Source organism: Cyanistes caeruleus, chromosome Z, assembly GCF_971803275.1.
Source record: "Cyanistes caeruleus chromosome Z, bCyaCae1.hap1.1, whole genome shotgun sequence".
Taxonomy (NCBI): Eukaryota; Metazoa; Chordata; class Aves; order Passeriformes; family Paridae; genus Cyanistes; species Cyanistes caeruleus.
Genome location: NC_141732.1, coordinates 43,353,576 through 43,366,577, shown reverse-complemented (window position 1 = coordinate 43,366,577; position 13,002 = coordinate 43,353,576). Strand labels below are relative to the sequence as shown.

The following is a 13,002-nucleotide window of genomic DNA, read 5'->3' as shown; positions in this document are numbered from 1 at the left end:
CTTACAAGCTGAAAAAATAAATGCAAACCTCTTAGATAGTTTGAGAAGCAGATGAAATGCTTATTAAGCCTCCAAATGTTCCAGCTGCACTTTCAAGAAACTTTGGCCAAGGCCAGAGGTGGAGCTGGTTGTGAGATGGGGATATTCCCACTGTACCTTTCAAATGCCTTTGCAAGAATCTATGGCTCTGGTCAGACTTCTTTGAGCTTCCAGGAAAACATGGTAGCAACTACTGCAAAAGGGAGACTGTGAGGTGCACCATCTCCTGAATATCAGCTCTTAAAGATGTATGTGAGTTTTCTCAAAACTCTGTAATGTGGGTGCTTTTCCTTGTTGCTCTTCTCTGGCTGTAGCCAGATCCCCATTGCCAGGATAGGTCAGAGGAGTTGGAAACAGGGTCAGATCTACTGCTCTGCTCCTAGTGAACTGGGGCAGAAATCAGCCACTCGTTTAATTTGTGAACACTAAAAAAGTCAACAACATTTTTTTTTTCAAATCTACAGCCTGCCCTAAGCATGTAATGTAGTCAAATTAAATCCCTAATAAAGTATCTATGAAATGGAAACCAAACATGTCCATCTTTTGTAGTTCCAGCCTCCCCTAATGGAAAATGGCTGTATTTCAATCAGCCACATGTCCAAGCTGTGGCTGTTCTCACAAGCCTGATTTCTTCCCTTAAATGGGATCCATCCGAGAATGTGACACTGTTGGTTCTCTTCCTGCAGACCTACATGAGAGTCAGAAACATTACACAAATAAGCTCAGTCTCGCAACTGTGGTCCTCCTTAGAGGCACTGAGCCCTTCAAGAACAAGATGAAGGTGTTCATTTGGAGAAGCCAGCAGTGCTGGGTTGCTCAGGACTGCTCTGGCAGACAGAGAAAATGGTGCAGTGCAGCATTTTGACATGCCAGCAGCACTGAAGGCAGCTCTGAAAAGCAAAGTCCCTCTAAACCACCAGAGTGGTGTAGAGAGCTGCAAGCAGGAATCACAGCTGAGCACTGAGTCGTGACTGCAGTACCCTTAAATGGGAGAAGCCAGGCTGACTCCTTGGCATCTCCCATCTAGTTATCTGATGTTACAGACGCTCAGCATGACACAGCAGAAGAGAGTGGGTGAATAGTTAGTTACAGGGCTCCAGTGACACTCATTTCTATTTAATTCTCTTTGCATTAGTCAGGCTGTTTAAGTGGACCCTGATGTAAATATGAATTGAGTCTCTCTGGAGCTGTTTGCTTGCTTCCCTGGGTAGGTTTTGCATGTCTCTTTATTTAAATTTCATCTGACCATGAAAGACTAAAATACTGGAATAACTGATGGTTATTCAGATGTAAATTACAGACTGATTCTCTTTACTTCTGCCTCACCTTCCCTCACCTTTCCCCAGGAAGCATCAGTATAGGGCAGATTAATAGAAAATATTGCCAGAAGTTATCTCAGTGTCTTGTCTTTTGTAGATTCATGCTGTTTGCACAGTCAAGGTGTCAGGATTTTCAGGTTTGCCAACTTTTTTACTCAGCCTTCCAATGTCATTCATTTCCCAGGCTTTGACATACACACTGATATGATCCAGGAAATTAGTTTTTCAGCTGTTTATTGTGTGAATTAAGCACTAATAAGCCTTGTTGTTTGTACCCTTCCCTATGGCTCTACAAAGCTAAGTCAATGACATTATGTAGCGGATGAAACCGGCCATGATAATTTTAAATAAGTATTAGCTATTCATGATAGTTAAATGTTGCCCATGATATTGATAGCAACAGCTGGTGTTCACAGACATGACTTCTTTTTCACCTTTTATTGCATTTTCCATGTGGAACAGCATTTCTATCTGAAAAGTTCCTTGCAACTAATATTTCCTAATAGATAGGAAATATTCCTGTGTCACTTTGTGCTTTATATCTATCTCAAGACAGCAGGAATTTTTTCTCTTCTACAAAATCTGGGGAAGGGGGTAGATTTTAGACTGCCTCAATATGGCGTTTCTTGTGCTATTATCTTTCCTGGAGACTGACGTTTTTGTTCTGTCTACTGACTTGCTGCATGCATATAGACTGATCCTGATGGTACTGGTGGGCACCTGGCTAGTAGTTGCAGCTTGCTGCTGCACACAGAGATGTGAATACAGCTGTCAAGTCCCCTGACACTCTGTCCCTGGTCTGGTTTCCTCTGTGACAGGTATTCCCTGCATGCAATTTCACCACATCCCCACAAAGGAACCCCCTTTTCAGGGTTAGAGAATTGTCACAGCCTCTGTGAGAGCTCAGTTTGTGCAGCATCCCTGGACAGGGACACAGCATAACATCTCACACAGTTGTTTTTTGTTTTTTTAATTTGAAGATGAGCAGCTTCAGAGAGACAAGAGGTTCTGCCTAACCCCTCCCAAAGGGTTCTGCCCCCATGAGCTGAGCAGAGGCCCTGAGGCCCTGCCTGCCCTATGGCCCTTGGACACGCTGTGCCTGTCCTTCACGCTAGTGCTGAGCAGAGTGTGAGGAGATGTGCTCCAACAGAAAGATGCCAGGAATCAGCTGCCATGGCAACAGTGCAACACTTTTCTACCGAAACTGCTCCTGCTGACCTGGTCAATCAGCATTACAGTTTTAAGAACACTCTGTTTCCAATAGTTTGTTCTAGCATTCTTCTATCAGCAGCTTTTCAGAGGCTGGAAATGTTTGGATATTAATACTTTAAGCTACTTTTAAAATTATGAATACAGAAAAAATGCAGACACTTTTGTTACAGCTTAAGCCAGCCTAAGTTCTTATTTTCGTCCAGGCCAAAAAAATTTTTAATCAGCTCTTTCTGAACCTGGCAAGAAAATGCCCCTCTGGCTGGAGAAGAAAGAGTGAACACACTATATAAGCCAAAGAGAGGCTTTCCTCAGGCTCTAATGGTCTGAAAACTGGGGTGCCTTTTGCTGTGATTTTGGCACTGTTGGAGTCCCTTCCCGACTGGGTGATCAGGTGAGTGGGGGCAGCCATGGTGAGGTTGTTTGAGTCAATATGCAGGGCCAGGATCCAGATGCTAGAGCTGTCACTTTTGTGGTTTCATAGTTTAGGCCCTTTTACAAAGCCTGCTTGATTTTCAGATGAAGCCCCATGAGTACTCCTGGGCTGCTTTAAAAACAGCTTAGCACTCAGCACCCTGAAAATCCACACCTTGATTTCACACCTAGAACAAAAATGCCAATAACCTGCTCCATTTTGACTGGGAAAGGTGGGAATGGACCCCTTATTAAAAGAGGCAAATTGAAGGTTGAGAATGTAACTCATGAAGGAGATGAACGAGAAACACTGGCTAATGAAACTCAAGATGGCCAAGAAGTCATGTTCCACTTAAAGGCTGCTAATTTACTGCTCCTTGATACACTCAGATATGCTGAGTCCTCTGGCTGTAAAAATCCTGATAGAGAGGCTTTAGGATGATTTGAGTTACTGGGAATGATGACTCATTAAAACCACAACTCCAGTCTGGAGCCCTGCTACTCCTGCTTGTGCAGCAGTATTTCAGGTTTGATATTGTCCAAGTCATTATTTTCGCTTATTAGAAAGCCATGGTGTTTTACTGACATTCGCTCTGTTTATGATGAATCATTGAAGGAACTAATGACCATGCTCACCTCACCAGGAATTTGGAGGCCAGGTGTGTGGGGGGGAGGCACTGGCAGGCAGGGAGAGCAGGAGTAGGAGGAGGGGTTACTTGAGAATGTATTTTCAAAGGTAGGTCTCAGATGTATTATCAGGTAACAAGTGGATTAACCAGCTATTTGCACATCAGATGAACTGTGGTAATCAATCCTGCATTCATGTTAGTCCAGCACAAATGAAACACATCAGCTGACTCTTTTGCTAAGACCACTGACATGGCCTTGAATCTGCTGCTAGAACTCAAATGCAGTCCCTTATGATCCATCTGTCTGATTGTCAAGACAGGATAAGGACAGTCATGCTCAGCCTTAGAAGAAGTTTGAGGGCATGGAATAGGTATCAAATATGTGATACAGAGGAGTTGAGGGACACAACAAATTTAGGATTGCAAACTAGACCTGCGGTTAAATAGAGGAGAAGCCATCTCTAAAGAGAAGGGAGAAAGACATAAGGGTAAATCCACAGGGAATATCAGGTTGAACTTGCTTCATGTTCTTACCCTTAGCTGCCCAGAACATATTAAGAGAATAGAGAACTGTTGGGATGGATGTGGACTGACAGATATACTTCCAATATTTAAGAGGTAGGCATGAATACTTCCAGTATTCAAGATGTAGGTACCACTGCTTCAATTATGTCTCACTAGTTTCAGTTTGCCTGAATGACTTGGAAAGGGGAGACCAGGTGATGGCTTGCAATACGTGGAGCCGTCTGTCATTTATGTTATGTTGGAAAGAGTAGTTTTCACAGTTATTGCGAAGCTTTCAAATGAATAACAAAGCTGCTCTTTGTCCCTCAGATCAAGTATGACAACAACAACACAATAATAATAATAATATTTCAATCCCTACAAGACCTTTCTCCCTCAGTTTCTACTCTAGATTTTCAGGCTCATCTAGACTGAAAACTCATGGGTTGTTTCCAGTTGTGTGATCAGTGGTAAACTTCAGTCTGAGTAACTTATTTAATTTTTTCACATATATTAGGAGAGTAGCAGAAGAGGGGAGAATGAAAACAAAGGATCCCTAATAAAAATCACTGTCTGGTTCCAATTCTGGCCATCTGCACAGCACAAAGAGCACAAAATCAAGATGCAACCTCAGTTAACAGGAAACCTGGCTAGAACTGCACATCTTTCATCTGATTGTCTGACAGTCAGACAGACTGACTGATCATAAGGGACTACATTTGAATTCTAACGTCTGTAACCCCCATTACATGCTTTATATTGCACAGGAATGTAAGGGTATTGAAAACTAACCTGCCCAAGTAATTATTCTTGCTTTCTTTTAATGAAGGAAGGTAGAAATAGGGATATCAGAGTGACAAGGAATTTTTTTAATCAGCTGAGCAGAAGATCCTCAGGTGGTATAAATTGCATTGCTCTGGAGCTATATGAACATCAGACTGAAAAACGTGATTCCCTGATAGAAAACAAGCAGGAAACTATATGAAAAGTCTACTGTAAAATCTAAAATGTAAACAACACAAAAAAAGAAACACAAAACCCCACAATGCACAAAATTTATAATCAGATGGTATTTAATTCAAACCATCTTGGCAATTCATATGAAATTTTAGGTCAGATTCAAGACAGAAGGTTGAGAAACTAGAATGTCATGCCATTTTTGTACTCTCTGCTTATGCCTAGTGGGAAACAAAAAGCTGAATTCACTCCTAAAGGGCTAAAAATATATATTTCTCAAACTCAATCCCTTCTGTTGTTTTTTGACATAGTTTGGGGTGTCTTTTTGAAAGTATGGCAAAAAAAAGTTTCTAATAAAGTAGGACATAAACTTGCTTTATTTTCTTTACCTATCTGAATCCAAAACAAAAATAGATCAAACCTCTAAGTAATATTTGTGTACTAAAAGAAATGATTCCTGACGATTTTAATGACAAGTTTCAGCTTGATGTGATTTAAAATGGGCAAGTTACAAAGCCCTAAAAAAATGGGGTTTTATAATGGAAATGCTGACAGACCCTTAACTACGGCAGTGTTGCTGGGCGCCACTCTAATAAAAGGTGGCAAGGATCCAGAAGTATTCACAGCTGCATGTCTAAACTTTATTAAGTATCTGACTATAGTTTGCAGGTCCTCACCAGATCATAACTCACTTAATTCTGACACATTCCAGTTTATAATTAGTGTTGTACTAATATGTTCCTAACTGGTACCAGCATATCCTAATTTTTTTTTCTCCTGTAAAACAAGGCTGTTCCCCAAAACCAAGGATGCACTGACACTGGCAAGAAGCACGTGTGCTTTTTTTTTTTGGTCCTTGGGCTAAAATAATTCATGTTAAAGGCCAATGTCTGTAAATGAAGCGCAATGAACACTGAAACATCTGTAATTCCCAAGGCAGAAGAAATAAAGCAATTTCCAACTTTCTCTAAGCAAAGTATTTTACTTGTCTTTGCATTCACTGAGAAAGCAAATTGTTCTTAAAATACATCAGTAATAGTTTGCCATTAGGAAATAATTGTATAAACAAAATAAGCAAACACAATTGTTTCAGTAATTTGCCAAGTAATAAAATAACTGTACTAGTACATTGAAGGTATAAACATATTTTTTTAAATCTATTGTTGGGTGTCTGCCACCTAAAAACTGGGACATTTTGGGTAAGCACACATTTCCACAGTTAATGTTCCATGACAACACCAATCTTTGGAACATGAACTCTTTATATGCAGGATTGATCATTACTGATACTGAAATTCTAGCTTTTTATTTTCCATGCTCTTGACAGTTCATTTCCAGTGGCTGCCATTCATTTCCAAGCTGTTTCATCTGTCTGGACATGTATGTGGACAATGACCACTGCTGATGGTGGTTTTGGAGCAGCCAAAGAAGGTGTACCACTATAGTTGTAATAGAAATTTCCAAATATTGACATTCTATTTGAGCACCATTCTGGAAAGATTTTTTAGGGTGCCTCTGCTGAGAACTGAAAGGCCATGGGAACAGCACCCATGGTGGAGTAGCTATACTCTTATGACAGTTCTCTGAAAGACTGAATTTTCAGTGAGAATTCTTTCATTCCTTCTTAGAGGGACAACCCTCCCACTCTCTTTTGGAAGAACAATCTTACTGTTCTTCACAGCTAAGATCCCAAATACAACTCAAAGCAAAAATCTAACAGGATTTTGCATTCTGTAACCTGAATTAATGAGAAACAAAAATCTTAAAATGGAAGAAGTTTATTTAATCATCTGTATTTGCCACAGCGACACGAGCAGGTATATTCAGTTGCTCTATACTGTTTTGGTGTTTATGGTAAAACACAGGATGAAGTACTTAATCAAGTATAGCAATGAAGAATGTAAACAGTGAATCTGTACTATGAGATGGGTTAAATTATCATTATGGCACTTTGCTTTGATGGTATTAAAAGACAAGACAGATAATATACTTACATGGTGATCAATATATATTTCTAGTTCATCAAATGCATGATTTTCGGTCTACGAATAAGTAATGTGGAAACTTCTTTAACACATTGGCTTCCTAAGTTTCTGTAAACAGTGTACATTAGCTCCTCAGTGGCTAGCAAGTTAACACTTTCCAGTAACCAGTTTTTAGAGAGAAACCAAGGTGGACAAAGCCCTCACATATATATCACAGGGTTTTGTAAAGGTGAAGAGAGCTTTCTCCTTCATCACCAACTTCATCTCACAAAAAGGCTTCACATTCACTTGAAATGCTGCCCCCTTTTTTTTTCTGATTCAAGGCCACAGGCACAACATGCAGCTGCTTAGCACTCAGCCCAACATAAACCTTACAGCCTTCAATTAAATTACAGACTAATGTTTGACTCACATTCAAACAAGTATGAACATACATGGAGATGACAACAGGTGATAATTCTGCAATTTTCAGAAGAAAGCAAAGGAAGGAAAGAGTAAAGAAGACAGAAAACTAATGAGATTAAAGAAAAACAGTTTCAGCTCTATATTTAAAGAGAATTTTGGCACATATTGTGGAAGAGCTGACTTCTATTAATGTATTTTTCCATTTTCAAATTACTGCTTTTAGAAATTGAAACAACCTGACAAGTCAAAAATATGTTACCTACCTGCCCCATATTTGTACACAGAGGCTTAAGTGTTTGCTGCTGGCAGGGTTTGTGTTATTTCTACATTATCAAGAAAGGAAAAGAAAAATGCTCTTTTTGGCCTCACAGTTTGTTCAAGAGTCCAACTGCCAATCTACAATCACTGGTCATAAGGGAGTAAACTATGGACCTGCCATTCCTATGGCTGAGCCAAGCTTCATGCTGAAAGGAGAGAGAACAATTTCTATTATTGTGAAAATTTCAGTGAATCAGGCTCAGAAACACCAGATACTGTTTTTAGGTAAAAATTAATTTTCTTAGAATTAACTAAAGATTAAAATTTTTTTATGAGTTGAAATAGTTTTTGGACTATTTTAAAATTGTATTTAAAGAAACTTACTGCAAGGCTCGGACCTGGGTCACATCTGAAGTGATCTTAGTGAGATCACAAAAGCACTTCAAAAATTTGACTGTTCAGTCTGGAGAAGAGCAGACTCTGGAGAGACTTTTTAGCAGCCTTCTAGAGCCTTAAGGGGGCTTAGAAAAGGAGATAGAGGGACTTTTATACGGGCAGATAGTGAGAGGACAACGGACAATTGTTAGACACAGATTTAGAATTGTTAGAGGGCAGATTTAGATGAGGCATTAGGAACAAATTCTTTACTCAGAGACTGGTGAAGCACTGGAACTGGTTGTTGAGAGAGGTTATGGATCCCCCGTCTCTGGAAATGTTCAGTGTCAGGCTGGATGAAATCCTGAGCAACTTGATATAACAAGTGATATCGCTATCCAGGGCAGGGGGTTGGAATTAGATGATCTTTATGGTCCCTTACAAATCAAACCACATTAGATTTATCAGATTTCATTAAACCTATTTGATTCTATGATTCTAATAGGCATTTTCTCTCTGCCCACTGGTCTCTCTCAACAGCTGCTCACCATTTTGCTCTTCTGAGTTCTTTCCATTGGTTTTTATAGCTAGCAAGTCTGACTTCATTTCTGAAATATTCCATTCTACATGTTCAGGACTGTGAAACCTTCATGCACATGATCCAATGTTCCTCTCTGTAAACAAGATTTAGATTTTTTTTTTTTTCTGTCTTTGTTTTCTTAATGGAAATGAAGATTCATGCAAAAGCATTTGAATCTTCAGGAAATGCATGTCCTGGACTTATTCATCTCCTCTGATACAGAAAATTTACTGCATCTAAGTAGCACTGATTTACTTTAATCACTGGCCTTTGTGTAAAAGGCAGGGAGAGGTATTGATTGACTAAAATGCTACTTGGCAATCATTTTGTCTTCAGTCATAGCTTGTTTCATGCGTATCATTTTTCAATCTATCATTCATATTTCTCTCTTTCATCTTCCTTTGTATTTCCTGATTTCATTTCAATTTTCTGTTTCTGGAGACTTTGAAGGAAGAGCCAAAATTACTATCATCTAGAATTATCAGTTCTGTGAGCAAAAGTACTCTCCCAGCACTTCTTGGTGATTTTTATTTCCTTTTCTGGCATTCTGTTCTCTGCACACACACGCACAATGTGGTGTGTGTCCAAGTCCACTGCAAGATGAGCTCCATGTCTGTGGATGTAAAAGCAGGACTTTCTTCTGCTCTAAATGATCCTGTCTTCATGTTTAACTTTTGCAGAGATGATACAACAAGCAGCTATGCACAGGGAGAGACTGCAAAAGACTTCAAGACTGTTCTTGAAGATAAGGAAAGATCCTTTACTCTTATATTTCACTTATTCTGAACTCTTTGTTTTAAACAAGGTTGCAAAATTTCTTGACATTCAAATCATGGCATCTGGTCTGTGCTTGTCTGAACTTTCACTGAGTTTTCTTCAGTTCAAGCCAGGAAGATAGATCCCAGAGTTGTTACCACAATTGCTGATACTTGGTGCTGAATTTGCTGAATCATGAAGGAAAAAAACAAGAAGTGAGGAGCTCAAGCATTCATTTCTGTAGAGATATTTGTGACCTGAGGTCACCAAGCCCTTGCCTGTACTGTGCCCAACCCTTTCAAAAATTCCCATTTTCAAAGGAAAAAAGCCCAGCCTGTGCCCATGTCCATGACATTTTGGAGGGGCAGAGGTGCTGCTCTGCTCTGCAAGACAGTGTGAAGATGAAAGCAGTGGAATGGAGATGTGCAGGCAAGGAGAGGTACAGTCATATTTAAACAGGAAGGAACTGAGGGTGAGACAGTTAAATTACAGAAACAGGCCCTTCACCTGCCTCCTGAGGGCCTCCACAAACTATTTCCCTGTGAGTGCTTTGTTGTTCCAGGATCATACAGCTCTCACCACCACCACCACCACATTCCCAAGTCCCAGTGTGATGCACTGGGAACATGTCGGTATTCAAGACCTGTGGGACCCCACCAGCTCCCAGAGCTTCCAGGGCAGTGCCCTGACCTGAGTGGGGACATTTGGCCCACCATGCCCATAAACTCCTTCCAGTGCTGCTTCTTTACCACTGCTTTAATGAAAGTGAGCTCAGCTTAAGAAAATATACTGTATTGAATTGTAAAATTTTATTGTGTGCCGTGATTAAACAAATTTCAAGCATTGAGTCATGTGGAGTTTTGTTTTCCTGTTTAACACTATTGGTAACCAAAGCCAGTTTTTTATCCAGACCACATGGTGCAATATTCATAAGAAAAGAAAACCCTCTAAACCTTTGTAATCTAAAATTATACTTGAAAAGCTTTATCATATATCTTATTTAAAGTGGCGTAAAATGTTAGTTTGGTTTTTTTTTTTTTAGGCAACTTAAAAATCTTCCTTTCAGATACAGCAAAATACAAGGAGCTGAGAAAGAGCAGATGTTGTCCAAATGGGACTAATTTACCAAGACTGTTATTTTAAAACCTAGTGAATGCAAATACAACATTTAAAATTGGTCATGCCTCAGGCAATATCTTTTGCTGAAGCTACATTAAAATTTTTAAAACAATAGCAATCTATAATTTGTAGGGTTAAATTTCCTCACCCTCTCAGAGCGGGAGTTCCTCCTGTAGCCGGACATTTTATGCTTTTGTAATTATACAAGTAAGCATTTGTGCACTTTCAGGTGCTCTCAGCTTCATCTCTGAGCATCAGATCTACATCATTCTGAGCTAGAAAAACATGGTCTATTTCATGGTCTGTTTCTTCACCTTATTTCTTCAGTCTGTGTAAAGATGCATAATCACAGTTGATCTATGGAGATGTTGATTTTCTTGACATCAAAAGTCGTCTTTGCCATTTTTGTTTAAACTTTCTGCGGAGGAGCAAACTTTTCTTGAGTTTGTGCTACTAGGGTTATCAAAATGTTCAAAATACATAGAGAGGTTGTGCCTGCAGTGTCCTTTCATGCCACATAGAGACATTTGATTCAGCTAATATATTGAACACATCAGACCTTAACTTTATATATTACTCCTCTATCTTTTACTGCAGAGTTTATCAACACATAAAAAAGCACCTCAAGAGCTGACAGCTACAGCAAAGCAGGTAACAGGGAGAGCCAAGACAGCTGGTCAGGGACACTGGAGGATGTATTAAGAGCAGCTGCACTTTGTACCCATAATGTTTATCACACCTGTGCATGGATGTGTGCATCCTTAATCACAGAATAACAGAGTATTCTGAGGGACCCAAAGGGATTATCAAGTCCAGCTCTTAAGTGAATGGCCCATGTGGGGATGAACCCACTAACCTGGTGTTATTAGCACTGTGGTCTAACTAACTGAGATAATCCCAGTATTTAATGCTGGTGCCTGTCCCTCCCTGTGCCTTCCCCACCACTACGACCCTCACCACAACCCTCACTTTCATGCAGAGGTTCGTGACTTCCATGGGAAAGGAGCAAAGTACAAAATGGTCACAGGAGTAAGAAGCAAAAATGAAAGGATGGGGTTTGATGGGCTGAGTCTGTGGTAGCGGGAAAAGGAGAAATGGAAATATTTGATGATCCAAGGAGATCCCATCCAGGGAAGCGATCATAGAATTAGGAAAGCCAGCAAGTCCCTTGCAGGAAACAAGTGAGCCATATACTTTATGTAGCATTAGGCATCTGACCTAATTACACAGAATTACCCTGTGCCTGGGAAGTGCCTACATCTCTCTCTGTTGACTCTTTAAGGAATGTAGTGTTGATCCTCTGAATCATACCTAAGTGAGATGTCCAAATTTGATGGCGTGAATAACCCTCTAGGAGTAATAAATAAAACTGTGCACGGCTTAGTACTGGCAGGAAGTATGTTTTGATAGTAGTCATGTTTACAATTCCCAGCTGAATAAGCTTTACTCTTAGATTTGACATTGTTATGAGGAGACTTACAGTCTATAATTTTGGTATCTCTTTCTACAAATGCTGTAAAGTTTACATAGCATTTCAGCTGATCCCTAACTGGCCTGGACAGTAGTATTTGCAAGGTCAGAGTTTGAAAAAGTGTCTCTTCAGGCTGCCACCCTCCACACCAAGAGTCAAATTCTGATTAAAGATAGTTAATGTTTCCATTTTTAATTCTCAGTTTGAGATAATGAAAGGTCATCTGACCTTCAAGAAGAAGATTTAATGTTCCCTGAAGGAGCACTGAATTTTTACTACATCTAAGGATGAATATCCCAAATCACTACTCACATTTGAGCTTTGTCTTCTATGTGAGCTCTGATTATAAAAGATGAAATGTGTCCTTAGTTTAGTAGTCTTCTATAGGATATAGCATTTCCAGAGTTATTTTCTGGTCATTCTGCACTACAACTGTGCTGCTTTCAATCCTAGTCTGATAAACTACCTTACCCACAATACTTACCTCTGACATGACACACAATGCCAGTAAAAAAGCAGTCTGAAAGTTGCAGAAAGCATAACTTATCTGTAGAACATTTAGTAAATGAAAATATAAATGGAGAGAGTGAATATTCTCTCAGAATGGAAACAAAAAGCCACTCCTGAGTAAAGGGATTTGAAAATGTTGAAGGTTTCTTGATTGCTTAAAGAGCACTGCTCTTGGCTTTTCCCTTGTCTGGATTAACTAATTGCCTTGGCATCTAGCTTGTAGTAAGGGTGCAGTTTTCATGTTCCAATGTTTGCTCCCTTCCTGGTTAAATCATAAAAACGCAAGACTGAAAGCATGCTTGCCTACACTATGCATATTGCAGCTGTTTTTCTTCTGTGGTCTACCTTCTGTATATCATATGCTATATATTCTATATACTTGTCTCCTGTGCAAAAAGAAACAGGCAGTAGAAGAGTAGTGTTGAATCCCATCAGCACCCACTTAATGTACAGAGAGCATCCTCCAAGATTT

At 39.7% G+C, this 13,002-nt stretch overlaps 1 long non-coding RNA gene across 2 annotated transcripts in view; it reads left to right on the top strand.

The window, feature by feature from the left end:
• Positions 1-1,085: 1,085 nt before the first annotated feature.
• The window catches only part of LOC111940721 (uncharacterized), a 54,644-nt gene continuing 42,727 nt past the window's right edge, over positions 1,086-13,002 (top strand). For both annotated transcript variants that reach the window (XR_002869638.2, XR_002869639.2), the window contains exon 1: positions 1,086-1,246. This is a non-coding gene — a long non-coding RNA (uncharacterized LOC111940721). The remainder of the gene's footprint in view (positions 1,247-13,002) is intronic.